This window comes from Neovison vison, chromosome 2 (genome assembly GCF_020171115.1).
Source record: "Neovison vison isolate M4711 chromosome 2, ASM_NN_V1, whole genome shotgun sequence".
Classification (NCBI taxonomy): domain Eukaryota; kingdom Metazoa; phylum Chordata; class Mammalia; order Carnivora; family Mustelidae; genus Neogale; species Neogale vison.
This window is the reverse complement of record NC_058092.1, coordinates 134,107,921-134,125,860: the sequence shown is the minus strand read 5'-3', so window position 1 is coordinate 134,125,860 and position 17,940 is coordinate 134,107,921.

Genomic DNA, 17,940 nt, shown 5'->3' with positions numbered 1-17,940 from the left:
GTTTGGTGTTTGCAAATTCTTTCAGTTTTTGTTTGTCCTGGAAGCTTTTAATCTCTCCTTCTATTTTCAATGATAGCCTAGCTGGATATAGTATTCTTGGCTGCATGTTTTTCTCGTTTAGTGCTCTGAAAATGTCATGCCAGCTCTTTCTGGCCTGCCAGGTCTCTGTGGATAAGTCAGCTGCCAATCTAATACTTTTACCATTGTATGTTACAGAGTTCTTTTCGCGGGCTGCTTTCAGGATTTTCTCTTTGTCACTAAGGCTTGTAAATTTTACTATTAGGTGACGGGGTGTGGGCCTATTCTTATTGATTTTGAGGGGCGTTCTATGAACCTCCTGAATTTTGATACTCGTTCCCTTTGCCATATTGGGGAAATTCTCCCCAATAATTCTCTCCAGTATACCTTCTGCTCCCCTCTCTCTTTCTTCTTCTTCTGGAATCCCAATTATTCTAATGTTGTTTCGTCTTATGGTGTCACTTATCTCTCGAATTCTCCCCTCATGGTCCAGTAGCTGTTTGTCCCTCTTTTGCTCAGCTTCTTTATTCTCTGTCATTTGGTCTTCTATATCGCTAATTCCTTCTTCTGCCTCATTTATCCTAGCAGTGAGAGCCTCCATTTTTTATTGAACTTCATTAATAGCCTTTTTTATTTCAACTTGGTTAGATTTTAGTTCTTTTATTTCTCCAGAAAGGGCTTTTATATCTCTGGAGAGGGTTTCTCTAATATCTTCCATGCCTTTTTCAAGCCCGGCTATAACCTTGAGAATTGTCATTTTGAACTCTAGATCTGACATATTACCAATGTCTGTATTGATTAGGTCCCTAGCCTTCGGTACTGCCTCTTGTTCTTTTTTTTGTTGTGAATTTTTCCGCCTTGTCATTTTGTCCAGCTAAGAGTATATGAAGGAGCAAGTAAAATACTAAAAGGGTGGCAACAATCCCAGGAAAATATGCTTTAACCAAATCAGAAGAGATCCCAAATCGTGAGGGGGGATTTCTCCCCCCTCACGATTGGGTGAGGGATCTCCTCTGATTGGGATCTCCTTTGATTGGGATCTCCCAATCTCTTCTGATTGGGATCTCCCAATCTCTTCTGATTGGGATCTCTTCTGATTTGGGGATAAAAAGAGGTTCAAAAAGAAAGAAAGAAAAAAAGAAAAAAGGAATTAAAAAAAAGAGATTGAATTAAAAATTCAATCAAGAATTTAAAAAAGAATTAAGAAAAAAAAGATTGAAGAGGTTAGGATCTCTTCTGATTTGGGGATGAAAAATGGTTCAAAAAGAAAGAAAAAAAAGAAAAAAAAGAATTAAAAAAAAGAAAATGAATAAACAGAAGTATAAAAAAGAAAAATATATATATTAGATAATCTAGTTAAAAAACGTTAAAAGAGAAAAGGGTAAAAGTTATAAAAAATTTTAGCAGAAGAAGAGAAAAAAAAATGAAAAAGAAAAAAATTAAATTAACTGCAAGCCTGAAAAATCACAGGCAGAAAGCCATGAGTTCCGTGGTTTTTTTCTCCTCCTCTGGAATTCTGCTGCTCTCTCCTTGGTATTGAAACTGCACTCCTTGGTAGGTGAACTTGGTCTTGCCTGGATTTCTTGTTGATCTTCTGGGGGAGGGGCCTGGTGTAGTGATTCTCAAGTGTCTTTGCCCCAGGCGGAATTACACCGCCCTTACCAGGGGCCGGGCTGAGTGATCTGCTCGGCTTTGCTTTCAGGAGCTTTTGTTCCCTGAGCGCTTTCCGTAGAATTCCGGAGGACGGGAATACAAATGGCGGCCTCCTGGTTTCTGGCCCGGAGGAGCCGAGAGCCCGGGGCCCCGCTCCCCTGTGCGCCCTCAGCGAACAGCTCCGAGTAACTCGCGTTTGCCCAACCTCCGGCCGCGCTCCGAGCTCACCGAGCTTGTGGCCAGTTCAAGGCAACTGCGAGCTGCGAGCTTACTGTCGGCTCTGTCTCTGCAGCCGGCTTTCCCGTTCCAATATCCGCAAGCTCTGCGACACTCGGACACCCCCGATCTTTCTGTGACCCCGCAGGACCTGAGGTCACGCCGACCCTGTGTGGGCTTCGCCCCGGTTTAGCCTCCGGAGCGATGTCCCTCAGCGGAACAGACTTTTAAAAGTCCTGATTTTGTGCTCCGTTGCTCCGCCGCTTGCCGGGAGCCAGCCCCTCCCCCCGGGGTCTATCTTCCTGTCGCTTTGGATTCACTTCTCCGCCAGTCCTACCTTTCAGAAAGTGGTTGTTTCTCTGTTTCTAGAATTGCTGTTCTTCTTCTCTTCGATCTGCCGATGGATTTGCAGGTGTTTGCAATCTTTAGATAAGCTCTCTAGCTGATCTCCTGCTAGCTGAGGTAGTCTCAGCCTGCTACTTCTCCGCCATCTTGACTCCTCTCCCTCATTCATATATTCTTATCTAGATAAAATGACAAAGCTGAAAAACTCACCAAAAAAAGAACAAGAAAAATGAAGAACAAGAAGTACTGAAGTCTATGGACCTCAATATAGACATTGGTAATATGTCAGACTACAGTTCAAAATGAAGATTCTCAAGGTGCTAGCTGCGCTCGAAAAAGGCATAGGAGATATTAGGGAAACCTTATCTGGAGAAATAAAAGCCCTTTCTGGAGAAACAAAAGAACTAAAATCTAACGAAGCTGAAATTTTAAAAAAAGCTATTAATGAGGTGCAAAAAAATGGAGCCTCTTACTGCTATTATAAATGAGGCAGAAGAGACAATTAGTGGTATAGAAGAACAAGTGATCAAGAATAAAGAAGCTGAGCAAATGAGAAACAAGCAAGTGCTGGACTATGAGAGGAGAATTAGAGAGATCAGTAATACCATAAGAGAAATAAAATTAGAATAGTTTTGATTCCAGAAGAAGAAGAGACAGGGGGACAGAAAGCATATTGGAGAGAATTATAATAGAGAATTTCCTTAATATGGCAAAAGGATCAAGCATCAAATCCAGGAGGCACAGAGAACCCCTCTCAAAGTCAATAAAAATAGGACCACACCCTGTCATCTAGTAGTAGAAATACAAGTCTCAGTGACAAAGAGAAAAATCCTGAAAGCAGCTTGGGACAAGAAGTCTATAGCATGCAATGATATAAATATTATTTTGGCAGCAGACTTACCCACAGAGCATGGCAGGCCAGAAAGAACTGGTATGGTATATTCAGAGCACTAAATGAGGAAAACATGCAGCTAAGAATACTATATCCAGCTACGCTATCATTGAAAATAAAAGGAGAGACTAAAGCTCCCAGGACAAACAAAAACTAAAAGAATGTGTTACACTAAACCAGCCCTACAGGAAATATTGAAATGGGTCCTCTAAGCAAAAGAGAACCTATAAGTAGTAGACCAGAAATGAACAGAGACAGTAACAGTCACCTTACAGGCAATACGATGCCACTAAATTCATATCTTTCAATATTATACTGAATGTACCCTTTCAATAGTTACCCTGAATGTAAATGGTCTGAGTGCCCCAATCAAAAGACACAGGATATTAGAATGGATACAGAAACAAAACCCATCAATATGTGATCTACAAGAAACTCATTTTAGCACCACAAACACCTCCATATTTAAAGTGAGGGAGTAGAAAACAACTTAACATGCTAATAGGTATCAGAAGAAAGATGGGGAGGCAATCCGTATATCAGATCATTTAGCTTTTAAGAAAAGACTATAAGAAGAGATGAGGAAGGAAACTATATCATACTCAACAGGTCTGTCCAACAAGAATATCTAACAATTTTAAATATCTATACCATGGTAGCTGTGAACTATATAAACAAATTATCAACACAATCAAAGAAACACATCAACAGTAATACTATAATAGTAGGGGACTTTAACACCCTCCCACAGAAATAGATCATCCAAGCAAAAGTTCAACAAGGAAATAAAGGTCTTAAATGACACACTGGACTAGATGGACATCACAGATATATTTAGAACATTCCATCCCAATGTAACAGAATAGACATTCTTCTCTAGAACACATGAAACATTCTCCAGAATAGATCACATCCTGGGTCACAAACCAAGTCTCAATCAGTACCAAAGGTTTGGGGTCATTCCACGCATATTTTAAGACTACAATGCTCGGAAGGTAGAACTCAATAACAAGGGGAAAGTTGGAAAGAACCCAAGCACATACAGGCTAAAGAGCATTCTATTTAAGGATGAATGGCTCAACCAGGAAATTAAAGAATTGAAAGAATTCATGGAAACAAATGATAAGGAAAACAAGATCTTAGCAAACAGGATCAAACAGCACATTTGAAAGATTATCCACCATGACCAGGTGGGATTCATCCCTGGGTATAAAGATGGTTCACCTTTCGCAAATCAATCAATGTGATAGAACAAATTAATATGAGAAGAGAGAAGAACCAAATGGTCCACACAATCGATGCAGAAAAAGCATTTGACAAAATCCAGCATCTGTTCCTGATTAAAACACTTCAAAATATAGGGATAGCGTTATTATTCCTGAACTTCATCAAATCTATCTATGAAAGACCCACAGCAAATATCATCCTCAATGGGAAAAAGCTTGCAGCTTTCCCATTGAGATCAGGAACACGACAAGGATGCCCACTCTCACCACTCTTGTTTAACATAGTATTAGAAGTCCTAGCAACAGCAATCAGACAACAAAGAGAAATAAAAGGTATCCAAATTGGGAATGAAGAAGCCAACTCTCTCTCTTCGCAGATGACATGATTCTTTATATGGAAAACCCAAAAGACTCCACCCCCAAACTACTAGAATTCATACAGCAATTCAGTAATGTGGCAGGATACAAAGTGAACTTACAGAAATCACTGGCTTTCTTCTACACTAACAATGAAAATACAGAAAGGGAAATTAGAGAATCGATTCCATTTACTATAGCACCAAGAACCATAAGATACCTGGGAATAAACCTAACAAAAGAAGTAAATGATCTGTACTTGAGGAACTACAGAACACTCATTAAAGAAATTGAAGAAGACACAAAAAGATGGAAGACCATTCCATGCTCTTGGATCGGAAGAATAAACATTGTTAAAATGTCTATACTGCCTGGAGCAATCTATACTTTTAATGCCATTCCGATCAAAACTCCACCAGTATTCTTCCAAGAGCTGGAGCAAATAATCCAAAAATTTGTATGGAATCAGAAGAGAACCCGAATCACCAAGGAAATGTTGAAAAACAAAAATAAAACTGGGGACATCACGTTACCTGATTTCAAGCTTTATTACAAAGCTGTGATCACCAAGTCAGCATGGTACTGGCATAAAGACAGAAACATAGGCCAGTGGAACAGAGCAGAGAGCCCAGATATGGACCCTCAACTCTATGGGCAAATAATCTTCGACAAAGCAGGAAAAAATATGCAGTAGAAAAAAGACAGTCTCTTCAATAAATTTTGCTGGGAAAACTGGGCAGCTATAAGTAGAAGAATGAAACTCGTCCATTCTCTTACACTATACATAAAGATAAACTCAAAATGGATAAAAGACCTCACCGTGAGACAGGAATCCATCAGAATCCTAGAGGAGAACATAGGCTGTAATCTCTTTGATATCAGCCACAGCAACTTCTTTCAAGATATGTCTCCAAAGGCAAAGGAAAGAAAAGCGAAAATAAACTTTTGGGACTTCATCAAAATCAAAACCTTCTGCACAGCAAAGGAAACAGCCAGCAAAACAAAGAGGCAACCATTGAAATGGGAGAAGATATTTGCAAATGACAGTACAGACAAAAGGTTGATATCCAGGATCTATAATGAACTCCCCAAACTCAACACACACAAAACAGACAATCTTATCAAAAAATGGGCAGAAGATATGAACAGACACTTCTCCAATGAAGACATGCAAATGGCTATCAGACACATGAAAAAAAATGTTCATCATCACTAGGCATCAGGGAGATTCAAATTAAAACCACATTGAGATATCACCTTACACCAGTTAGAATGACCAAAATTAACAAGACAAGAAACAACATGTATTGGATGGGATGTGGAGAAAGGGGAACACTCTTACACTGTTGGTGGGAATGCAAGTTGGTACAGTCTCTTTGGAGAACAGTGTGGAGATTCCTCAAGAAATTAAGAATAGAACTTCCCTTTGACCCTGCAATTGCACTCCTGGGTATTTACCCCAAAGATACAGATGTCATGAAAAGAAGGGCCATCAATACAGCAATGTTTATAGCAGCAATGGCCACCATCGCCAAACTGTGGAAAGAACCAAGATGCCCTTCAGTGGACGAATGGATAAGGAAAATGTGGTTCATATACACTATGGAGCATTATGCCTCCATCAGAAAGGATGAATACCCAACTTTTGTAGCCACATGGACAGGACTGGAAGAGATTATGCTGAGTGAAATAAGTCAAGCAGAGAGAGTCAATTATCATATGGTTTCACTTATTTGTGGAGCATAACAAATAGCATGGAGGACATGCGGAGTTAGGGAGGAGCAGGGAGTTGGGAGAAATTGGAAGGGGAGGTGAACCATGAGATACTATGGACTTGGAAAACAATCTGAGGGGTATGAAGTGGAAGGGGGGTGGGAGGTTGTGGTAAAAGGTGGTGGGTATTATGGGCGGCACGGCTTGCATGGAGCACTGGGTGTGGTGAAAAAAAATGAATACTGTTATGCTGAAAATAAATAAAAAATAAATTAAAAAATAAAACCCACAATGGTTCAAAATCTGTGGACACAGCAAAGGCAGTCCTGAGAGGAAAGTATATAGTGATTCAAGCCTTTTTTAAGAATAAAGAAAGGTCTCAAATACACAACTTAACCTTAAACTTAAAAGAGATCGAGAAAGAACGGCAAAGAAAGCCTAAACCCAGTCAGAGAATAGAAATAATACAAATCAGAGCAGAAATCAATGAAATCGAAAGCACACACCCACAAAAAAGAAAGAAAGTAAAAAGAAAAACAGTAGACGGAATCAACGAAACTAAAAGCTAGTTCTTTGGAAGAATTAATATGTTTGATAAATCCCTGGCCATACTTTTCAAAAAGAAAGAGAAAGGACCCAAATAAATAAAATCATCAATGAAAGAGGAGAGATCACAAGCAACACCAAAGAAATGCAAACAATTATAAGAACATATTATGAGAAAATATTTGTCCTGGAACCAAATATATGTATCTGGAAGAAATGGATGCATTCCTAGGGATGTATAGACTACAACAACTGAACCAGGAAAAAATAAAAAAACCTGAACAGACCCATAACCAGTAAGGAGATTGAAGTAGTCATCAAAAATCTCCCAACAAGAGTCCAGGGCCAGATAGCTTCCCAGGGAAATTCTACCAAGCATTTAAAGAAGAATTAATACCTATTCTCCTGAAAATGTTCCCCCCCAAAAATGGAAGGAAAACTTTCAAACCCATTTTAGGAGGCAAGCATTACCTTTATCCCAAAACCAGACAAAGACCCCATCAAAAAACAGAATTACACACCAGTATCCTTGATGAACACAGATGTGAAAATTCTCAACGCAATATGAGCCAATAGGATTCAAGAATACATTAAAAGGTTTAGTCACCACGATCAAGTGGGATTTATTCCAGGGCTGTCAGGATGGTTCAACATCCACAAATCAATCAATGCATTATAATACATAAATAAAGGAAAGAACATGAACCATATGATAGTTTCAATAGATTCCGAAAAAGCATTTGACAACGTACAACATCTTTTCTTGATCAAAACTCTTCAAAGTGTGGGGAATGGTAGAGAGTACCTACCTCAATATCGTCAAAGCAATCTATGAAAAACCCACAGCGAATATCACTCTCAATGGAGAAAAACTGAGAGCTTTTCTGCTAAGGTCAGGAACATGGCAAGGATGTCCATTATCACCACTGTTATCACTGTTATTCAAAATATTACTAGAAGTCCTACCCTCAGCAATCAGACAACAAAAAGAAATTAAATCCATCCAAATCAGCAAAGAAGAAATCAAACCATTATCTAGCACTGACACAAAGAGAGATCATCCATCATTATCCATTAACTGACTTGGAATAATATCCACAGTATATTTTATGTGGAAAAGGGAGTGAAAATATCATGAAATCAAAATATCATGCAAAAGTGGATTTTTTTTTATAATATGAGGATATTTTAGCTACTGGTAGTCCCCTGGGACAGATCTTTATGTATATTTGAGAAAAAATGATTTAGAGCCGTGTAGAGACATGAGGGCCATACTCATGTAACAGGTGCTTGTCTTCAAAAGAGGGAATAGATAATGAACACAGGCATTTATTTCATCAAGACGGTTTTGGACATATTGATGATGGGGTGTCAGCTCAGGAAGGACCAACCAAATCATTGTGTGTAGCAAAATAGTTATCTGAGTGATATCTGTTAAGAAGTGGTGAAATACTGGTGGAGGAAGTAGGGGAAGAAAATGTAGATAGCTCTCTGATCAGGGTTGATACTGTACTTGCGAGAGAAAACAAATTGTCATGGTTATTTTTAAGGTGTTTTTTTTTAATTGTGGGATGTGTGATATAAATAATTGCATTCATCTCCTCAGTAAAATCCACAGTAAGTTTTTTCCCCCAATTTATTTATTTTCAGAAAAACAGTATTCATTATTTTTTCACCACACCCAGTGCTCCATGCAAGCTCTGCCCTCTATAATACCCACCACCTGGTACCCCAACCTCCCACCTCCCCGCCACTTCAAACCCCTCAGATTGTTTTTCAGAGTCCATAGTCTCTCATGGTTCACCTCCCCTTCCAATTTCCCCCAACTCCCTTCTCCTCTCTAATTCCCCATGTCCTCCATGCTATTGGTTATGCTTCACAGATGAGTGAAACCATATGATAATTGACTCTCTCTGCTTGACTGATTTCACTCAGCATACAGTAAGTTTTGAATAGCTCACCATAAATAAGAGTGTATGTTTCCAGAGTATAAATGAGAGAATATGCTGAATTATATATTCAGCACAGACACAACCACGGAGATGCTGAAGAGGGAGGAATAGAGACCAGGGATGTGTTTGTACCTTGAGCAAAAGTCAAGAGGGACAAGTGATGGAGCTCCCAGAACAAAGCACCAAAGTGCATACAATACAAAAGACTGCCATTTTTGCTTTCTGTTTCTCCATTTCAAATTACATATAGCCTAATCTTTCATAACAAACATGTGCTGATAGCTAGGAAACATATTAGTTTTATTAAAAGAGCTCTGCTCATCTGGTGGTTTGTTTAGCCTTTCATCCATACTGATTGGGTGTGGATCATATGCCAGTTGTCATGTGTTTCCTGACTTTTAAAATTTTGCTTGCTCAAAACACCCATCAGCCTGACCGGGGTTTACTTGCAACTGCATAAGTTCAAGATGCTGCTTATAAAGCCCTTTGGCCATCCTTTCTCTTGGCCCACACGTTACCCTGCATCACATCATAAAGGTGTCTCCACCTCCTTCCTCTCCCTAGTAATATATCCTTTAGAGAGAGTGGCCCCACCGTTCTCGTCCTGTCTGCCATCTGCACCCAGGGGCCCTAAGTGATACTGCTGTTAACAAATAGCATCCAAGTCTGAGAATTTGACACACATCTGGCCTATTTGGCTAGAGCTGAGCTTGGCATAGAAAGAGCTGTGCACTTATTGTAAGTCCTTCTGTGGCTCAGAGAGATCACAGTGCTGCCATCTTGACCTCAGATCATGAAGTCATTGCTGGTGTAACTGAAGGGAGTGCATAAATGGGCAGAAGCCATCCTGTACCACTCCTCTCACCAAGACATATCCCTCTGGGGATCACTTTGTGCTACCCCAAGGATGGAGTTGGAATCTCATGGGGAATGTGGTTGTCTTTTGTCTGAAATGACCCACAAACCCCAAAAAGAGAAGTATGGGTTGAAGCTTAGGACAACAATATAATACATGGCAGAGAATATATCACTTCAAAGGAGAAAAAAAAAACACCCACCATCTTTTATTAAAGTAAACAGACCATTTAGTGCCTAGATGGGAGTCTATAGACAGTAGAAGATCATTGATCTAAGTCCAGGTTTACTTGGCCATTAACAAGCTAATTGGAACTAGCAAAATGTGATATAAAACCTCCTCACACTATGTCAAATTTATAAAAATAACAGTGACAACTATAGCTCAATAGACCTTCACAAGAGTAGGAAATATTGGAAATTATTGTGAGATATAAAGTTTGAGGACTTGGCTTCCAGAAGTTGAGAAAGAGAGTTGAATTCAGAAACTGATTTTACATTTTCAGCGCTTGGATATTTTCTGTTTAAAGCAGAAGCAGTTTGATCTTTTGGTGACTGTATTCCTGATTTGACCCATTTTTCAGTAAATGAGTACACAAACGGAGAAAGTGATGATCCCTCGATTTCCACAGTGGTATCCTTCAGGGTCCAGTAAAGAACTTGATTCCCTGGAATCTTTGCAATGAGTAGAATTTATTGAAGGGTGTATGGGTCTGATAACCCCGAAATGAGCTACTGCTGGAAGCCACTGCATCCCCTGGGGGAAAAAAACAAGGAGACAATCTGAAGACGAAGCTGTGCCCCTTGGAATTCTACAGTGTGGAGGAACATTGCAATTGTTCTCACTCCAGAGTTACAACCAGGAGTAAAAAGGAGAAATCCTGAAGCTTCCTCTAGACAAAGCATATTCTGCCAGTGTTCAGGTGGGCTAACCCTCACCTCTGGATATCTATTATAGTAGCCTTGGTTATGCAGAACAAGGCTATAGCCTTTGTGTGTGAAGGTCAAGGCAAACATGAATAGAGATTAATTTATAACGAGGATGATCAGCAAAAGATCTCCAAATTGTTTTCCAGTCCACCATTATAATGCAACTTGTGAATGAGTAGCTCTTTTTAAAATTAATTAATTAATTTTTAATGACTGGATTCCTGTATACGGGTTATGACTAGTTTACAGGATAAGAACTAGTTTGGATGACTGGGAGGTTTTATGTTCTGCCAACTGCCAGGATCCATCCATATTTCACATATTTTTTAAAAATGAAATATCTTTTCATATTTTCTATAATAATAACTATTCATTTTTATTGAACTCGCAGTACCTATAAAAATTTTAAACATTTCTTGTGAAGAAAAACCAACACCTACCATAATGGGGGACCCCAATACAGGATCTTTGGTGAATCTTCCTATGGCAAGTGGTTTAAATGTCAGACAGTGAACAAGACAAATCATGGCAAATACAAGCAAAAGTAATAGAAACAAAATGCTAATACAAATCTTTTCCTTGTATTTTGTACAGCATATTATTTAGAAATGTGTTTGAGAGACGGTTAATACAGCTAGACTATATCAGAATGAAGTCTTTTTAAGAGAAATTTTTATTTATCAGTTGTAATTGTGACATACCTTACTTCTGTTTATTAAAGTATTCCCAAATTTTTGTATTCTAGAAACAAGTGAAAATGGCAATCCCCTTGTTCTTTACTTTAGCCAATAAAATGTGAATGGCAGTGTCATGTTCATTTCTAGGGGCACTTGAAGACTGTCCTCCCACTGCCAGAGGTAGCAGCAATTCTGCAAAGACTGGCCACTGTGCAGGCTCATGTCCTTAATGAGAAGAATGCAGGGAATCATAACGGCTATGTTGTTTGAAGCCACCATAATGTGAGTTTATTTTATTGCAGGGTGATTTTGCTTGTGTTGTTTGGTAGATAAAGTGTTCAAAACAAAAGCAGCTCATGCTTGCAAAGCCTGGCATCAACGATGGATGTGGTAGTGATGATATAATCAAGTTCTTCATGATGGTGGCTTCATGGCTTGAGAAAATGGCTTCCAACTGTGAACCTTCCCTTTGCTACATATTTTACATTAAAAAATACAAAACCAAAACAAAACACCTGAGGCCTGAGAGACTCTTGGTAATGGAGGTTATTTGTGTATTATTGGTCTGTTGGTGAGGTGCTTGGGGGGACACTAACCTCTGCACTGACGCCATCATGCAACACCTTGGTTGAGGCAAACAGTGGGTTCCCAGATTTATGCAATGGTGTGAGCTTCACACAGCTCACACTTCTGAGCTGTGGGACCTATTAAAAATAATTCAAAGCAGACATCTGCAAAACACTGATTACTGAAGCATTCATAGCCTCAGCAACATTCTCCATGGATAACCAAGGCTTAGTTAAAAAAAAAAAAGAGTATTTTCCGTTTTGTTTCAAAAGAAGCTCATTGACCATGCATATAAAACACAAATATTAAAATGGTGAGAACTCATTCCGAAGTTTTTTCTTAGAAATTTCGGAAGCAGAATTATTTCTCCAGGAAAAGAGACTTTGGCAAGATCACAGAAGGCATTGCACAGTAGGCCCACAAAGTTTTATGCCAGCACTCATCCTGCAAACGTTCCAGAGAACCTGCATTATGATGGACAGCTGTGCCAATTTCTGAGAATACAAATATGAATGAGACATTTTCTCCAGTCTTGTGGGATTTAGAAACAACAAATCGGTGGAAACAGAGTGGAACTCTAGGGGAAGCATTTACATTGTTGGTCCAAAGCAAATTTACAGTCTAATGTTTACTGTTAAATTTGATGCCATGCTTGGTTTTTAATAAATGACCAAGAAGTACTGAAAATATTCTAAATTCCAGCTCATTTTAAAACTCCATTCTTTAATGTCTGGGTAGATGTGTGATAATTGGTTTACTGTAACTTCAAAGCCATCTGAGACCTAGATCTCCATCTCACCTCCCTCCCTGAATGTTGGTAGTCCTGCTGATGGACCAAATATGATATGAAGAAGTAGAATACATCCTGATCTTACTGTGTAGAAGAAACATCTTCCAGTAGTTTTATGTGGATGCTAAATACACAAAGCTAATTATTTTCCTGAACTGGTGTCCTTCAGAGATTAAATTATACTCTATTCCCTGCCCACTCACAGTTGTGTCAAGAATTCTCCAAGAAATGGAATCTAAGAACAGCAACCATGGTAGAGAGTACTCCTGCCATGCTTGTCCTTGAATATATTTTGGGGGGACTTGAATTATGTGGCTAATTATTTCAAGTGTCCACTTTCCTTTGCTGGCGTTAGCCTGCAGAATGTATGGCTCTTTCCTCCAACATCTCAGCAGGTGTTTTTGAAAGCAGGAAACACTCCTCTGTGGAAGACAGAGATGAAATGTTTATACTATGAGAAGGGATAGTAATGCAGCATTTATCAGAACCAGGGGCTGCCTGAGCTGCGCTTCCCTCTGTTCAGGTTTACTTCCTGGAGCTGCCGATGGAGGTGAGACCCCAGCCAGACTCATTAAAGTTAGTCTTTTGATCTCCGTATGGGAACAATTAGATTGCTTCTCCAAATAGAATGCCTATCAAGAAAAATGACAGTTCTTTGAAAGTTTAGAGGAAAGCAAACTGTACCCAGACTTCCACCTCAGAGAGAGGCCTCAGTCTATTCCCCTCTGGGTGTCCCAGAGAACATAGACTCCCCCTCTGCCAACTTCCACTGGCAGAGCACAGCCCCAGCCACTGTCTCAGGGGTCATAGGAACTCCAGCTTGTCTCTGCACCACGGTGCTACTAAAACTGCAAGCAACATTTGTCCAGGGAACCTGCTTTTTATGAATCCAGAATTACCCTGATCCCCAAACCAGGGAAAGACCCCAACAAAGAGGAGAATTTCTGACAATATCCCTGATGAATATACATGCCAAGATTCTCAACAAGATCTCAATTTATAGGATCCAACAGTACATTGAGAGTTGGACGCACCATGAATAGGTGGGATTTATCCCTGGGATGCAGGGGCGGTTTGACTTTTGCAAATCAATCATTGTGATAGAACAAATCAATAAGAGAAGAGAGGAAAATCACCCTGTACTCTCAATTGATGCAGAAATAGCATTTGACAAAACCCAGTATCCATTTCTGGTTAAAACCGTTCAAAGTATAGGGATAGAGGAAACATTCCTAAACTTCATCAAATCTATCTATGAAAAACCAACAACAAATATCTTCATCAACGGGAAAAAGTTGACAGCCTTCCCTTTCAGATCAGGGGTATGAAAGGATGCCCATTCTCACCACTACTGTTCAACATAGTATTAAATGTCTTTGCAACAGCTATCAGACAACAAAGAGAAATAAAATGTATTCAAATTGGCACAGAATAAGTCAAACTCTCTCTTTTGGCAGATGACATGATACTTTATATGGAAAACCGAGACTATTAGAACTCATACAGCAAATCAGCAATGTGCAGGATACAAAACCAATGTACCAGGGTGCCTGGGTGGCTCAGTGGGTTAAAGCCTCTGCCTTCAGCTCAGGTCATCATCCCAGGGGCCTGGGATTGAGTCCCACAATTGTGATGAAAATCCCATGAAATTATGTCAGTGAAAATGCTTAAAAACATAATGAGGATGAAACATAATGAAAACATAGTGGAAAACATAATGAGAGTGAATTTATTCATATACTTAAATTAATATACATCTTGTCCTAAAAGTAACACATGTATGATCACAGAGTCATTGCCAAGGTTTCAGTTCTACCACTAACAGAGAGCAAAGCATAAATTTAATGTAGCCACTGGGCTATGTGTGCTGTTAAGTTTTGATTTTTCTGGTGATCAAAGAAAAATAAAATCAAGTGTTAAGTTCCCCAGTGAGCATTATGGTAAGGGGTATGGAGAAAGTTTTTGTTTATGATGTATTTCACTTGACACTTATTTCTCTAATGAGTAAAACCCAAGGTCTTCTCACACTACAAAGCTAATGAGGGCATTTCTGTTCTTGCAATTCTACAGTGAACATCTAGTGCTGGTTCTTGGGAGCTTTTTTTTTTTTCTTTTAGTTTTTGAGAAAAGCTTGTTCATATGTATGTACATTATACATGAAAGCCCAGAAGTGTGAGTGATTCTGAAGATAAATAAAACTCACCTTTTCCATGATTTTGACTAGTCTTTTTTGAGAAAGAGCAACTAGACACATATACACATTTTATTATGCAAACTGTTCCTTTAATGTCTGTATGTCAATCGATGCATGATGTTAAAAGGTTTGTATTTATCTTTTTTACAGTTTTGATCTTCATTCCAGTTAGCTAACTTGAGATTATATTATTTTCAGGTGCACAATATGATGACTAAAGTCACTGTATTGAAAAGAAGGAGACATTAAAAGCACTTTAAATTTAGCTCTTTAGGCTATTTTAACAGGTAACATAATTATGCTATTTTCCTTCTTGGCATTTACCCCTTGCCTAGACCACCAACCCACTTCCAGAACACACCTGGTGCCAGTCCCTATGCAGAAATTCTCTTAGGGCCGGTCTCCCACTGATGATTTCCAGGGCACACCAGTAATGTCGGAACAGCCAGGCAGCCCCCGGGCAGCTGTAGGATGGTACTGAGGGCCTGCATGGGGGACTTGACAGTGGCGGGGTGGGAGGCAGGGAGGCAGCAGCGGGGAGGGGAGGCAGAAACCAGAGGCGTGCAGTGAGGCAGCAGGGGCAATGGGGGGAGCATTGGGGAAGCAACGTCACTGGGTCACAGTCACGGTGGCATTGGGGAGGTGCAGTGGGGGGGTAGCGGTGTTGGCAGGGCACAGTGGGTCAGCAGTAGAGTGGGGGGTGTGAAGTAGGACAGTACTGGAGTGGGGGTTAATGGTGGGGGCGGGCAGGACCAGCAGGGTGGCGATCTCATGGTAGTGGGGCAAGGCAGCAACAGCAGGGCAAGAAAGGAAGGGGCACTTGCCTTGTAATCACTGGCAGCAGCATCAGGCCAGCGGGTGGTGGGGCAGGGAGGGGGGCGGGGTCAGGGTGGCAATGAGGGGAGACGTGGAGAGTAGTTGGGGAGGGCTGCAGTGGCGATGGGGGGATGTGCAGCAGGACAGCAAGACCCTGTGGTGTGGTAGCTGTGGGGGGCGGGGTGTGGCAGCGGGAATCAAGGGCAACTCAGTGGGGCAATGGGTCCATTACGGCATGGGGTAGTAAGTGGGGCCTTGGGGCTGCCCAAGTGGGAGGAGGTGGCAGACAAATGATGACCCTATGGTTGGGGGGTGGGACCCATGGGGGAGGGAGCAGGGGTCACCAGAGGCAGATGAGGGGACAGCCAGGCGGTCGTGGCACAGGGAGCAGTGGAGGGCCCGTGGTGTGGGAGCTGTGTGACAGCCAAGTGGGGCAGCCCTGCAGTGACTGTCGGGGGTGGGTGGAATCTATGTAGCAGCAACCGGGAGTGGGGGGGGACCAGCCCAGAGATAGCAGCTCTGGAGCAATAGCAGGGGGGTGGGCGTGGTGGGCGGGCCCAGAGTGCAGGTCATGGGGACGGGGCAGCAGCAGTTAGGCCAGCGTGGTGGGCGGGCCCAGAGTGCACGTCACGGGGGCGGGAGCAGCAGTTTGGTGGGCATAGTGGGCGGGCCCACAGCACACATCAAAGGGGCTGGGCTGCAACGGTTATTAGGGAATGGTGGGCGGGCCCACTGTGCACATCATGGGGGAGGGGCAGCAACAGTTAGGTGAGCATGGTGGGCGGGACCATTGTGCACGTCATGGGGGCTGGGCAGCCACAGTTAGGTGAGCGTGGTGGGCGGGTCCATTATGCACGTTGGGGGCGGAGCAGAAGCTGTTAGGTGAGCGTGGTGGGCGGGATCATCCCGCACGTCAAGGGGGCTGGGAGCCGAAGATCGGCAGAGACCGGGGGCACAGGGCAGCCGCAGAGCCGAGGCAGCTGAGGTAAGGCGGGCAGTGTGGGGGGTACAGCAGGGTGGCAGGGGTGCATGTGGTGGTAGCAATGTGAGCTGCGAGGGAAGGGGAGCAGATATTCAGGATGGAAGTAGCGTGGTAATGCACCTGGCAGTGGGGAGGCAATGGAGCAGGGGGAGGGGGAAGCCGTTAGGCAGTCGTGGTGTGTGGGGGGAGGCAAGACCAGCCTGGAGTCAGTGGGACGTCAAGGTCATGGCACGGTGGGTGGGGCTGCATGGGCCTGAGCAGTTGGCAGCCAGGAGAGAACACTGAGGAAGGGGGACGGGATCACAGGGGAGGGAGCAGGAGTCATCAGAGGCAGGGATGGGGGCAGGCAGTAGTAGCACTGGGAGGAGTGGGAGTTGTGTGTCACCTATGGAGGATGGGTGGAATCTAGGCGGCCGCAGAGAGGGTGAGAGGGTGGGAGCAGCCCCAGGCAGCAGTGCAGCAGCTAGGATGGCGTGGTGGCACGCCCCTGGTTCACGTCAATGGGGGGGGCAAACAGTAGCAGGGATGGCATGGTTGGGCGGGGCCATCCTGCACGTCAAGGGGGAGGGGTGGCAAAAATTAGGCAGGCGTGGTGGGCGGGCGCATTGTTCACGTCAAGAGGGTGGGGCAGCAGCGGCGGGGTGGGTGTGGTGGGCGGGGTCATCATGCAGGTCAAGGGGGCGGGGCAGCATCAGTTAGGAGGGTGTTGGTGGGCGGGTCGGTCATGCACATCAAGGGGGCAGGGCATCAAACTTAGGAGGATGTGGTGGGCGGGCCCATCTTATAGGTCAAGGAGGTGGGGCAGCAACAGTTAGGAGGGCTTGGTTGGCGGGCCCATCGTGCACGTCAATGGGTTCGGGGTAACAGTAGTTAGGAGGGCGGGGTGTGCGGGTCCATCATACATATCAAGAGGACTGGCAGCATCAGTGGGGCAGGCGTGGGGGGCGGGCCCATAGTGCAGGTCATGGGGGTGGGGTAGCAGCAGTGGGGTGACCGTGGAGGGCAGGCCCTTTGTTCAAGTCAAGGGGGCGGGGCACCGAAGCACAGTAGAGGCTGGGACACAGGGCAACAGTGGAGCAGCGGCAGCAGTGGTAAAGAGGGTTGTGTGGGGGGGTACAGCAGGGTGGTAAGGGTACATGTGGGGGGCAGCAAGATGATGGCAGCATGAGGGGGGCAGGAAGGCGGGCATGCGGAGCAGTAATACCAGTGGC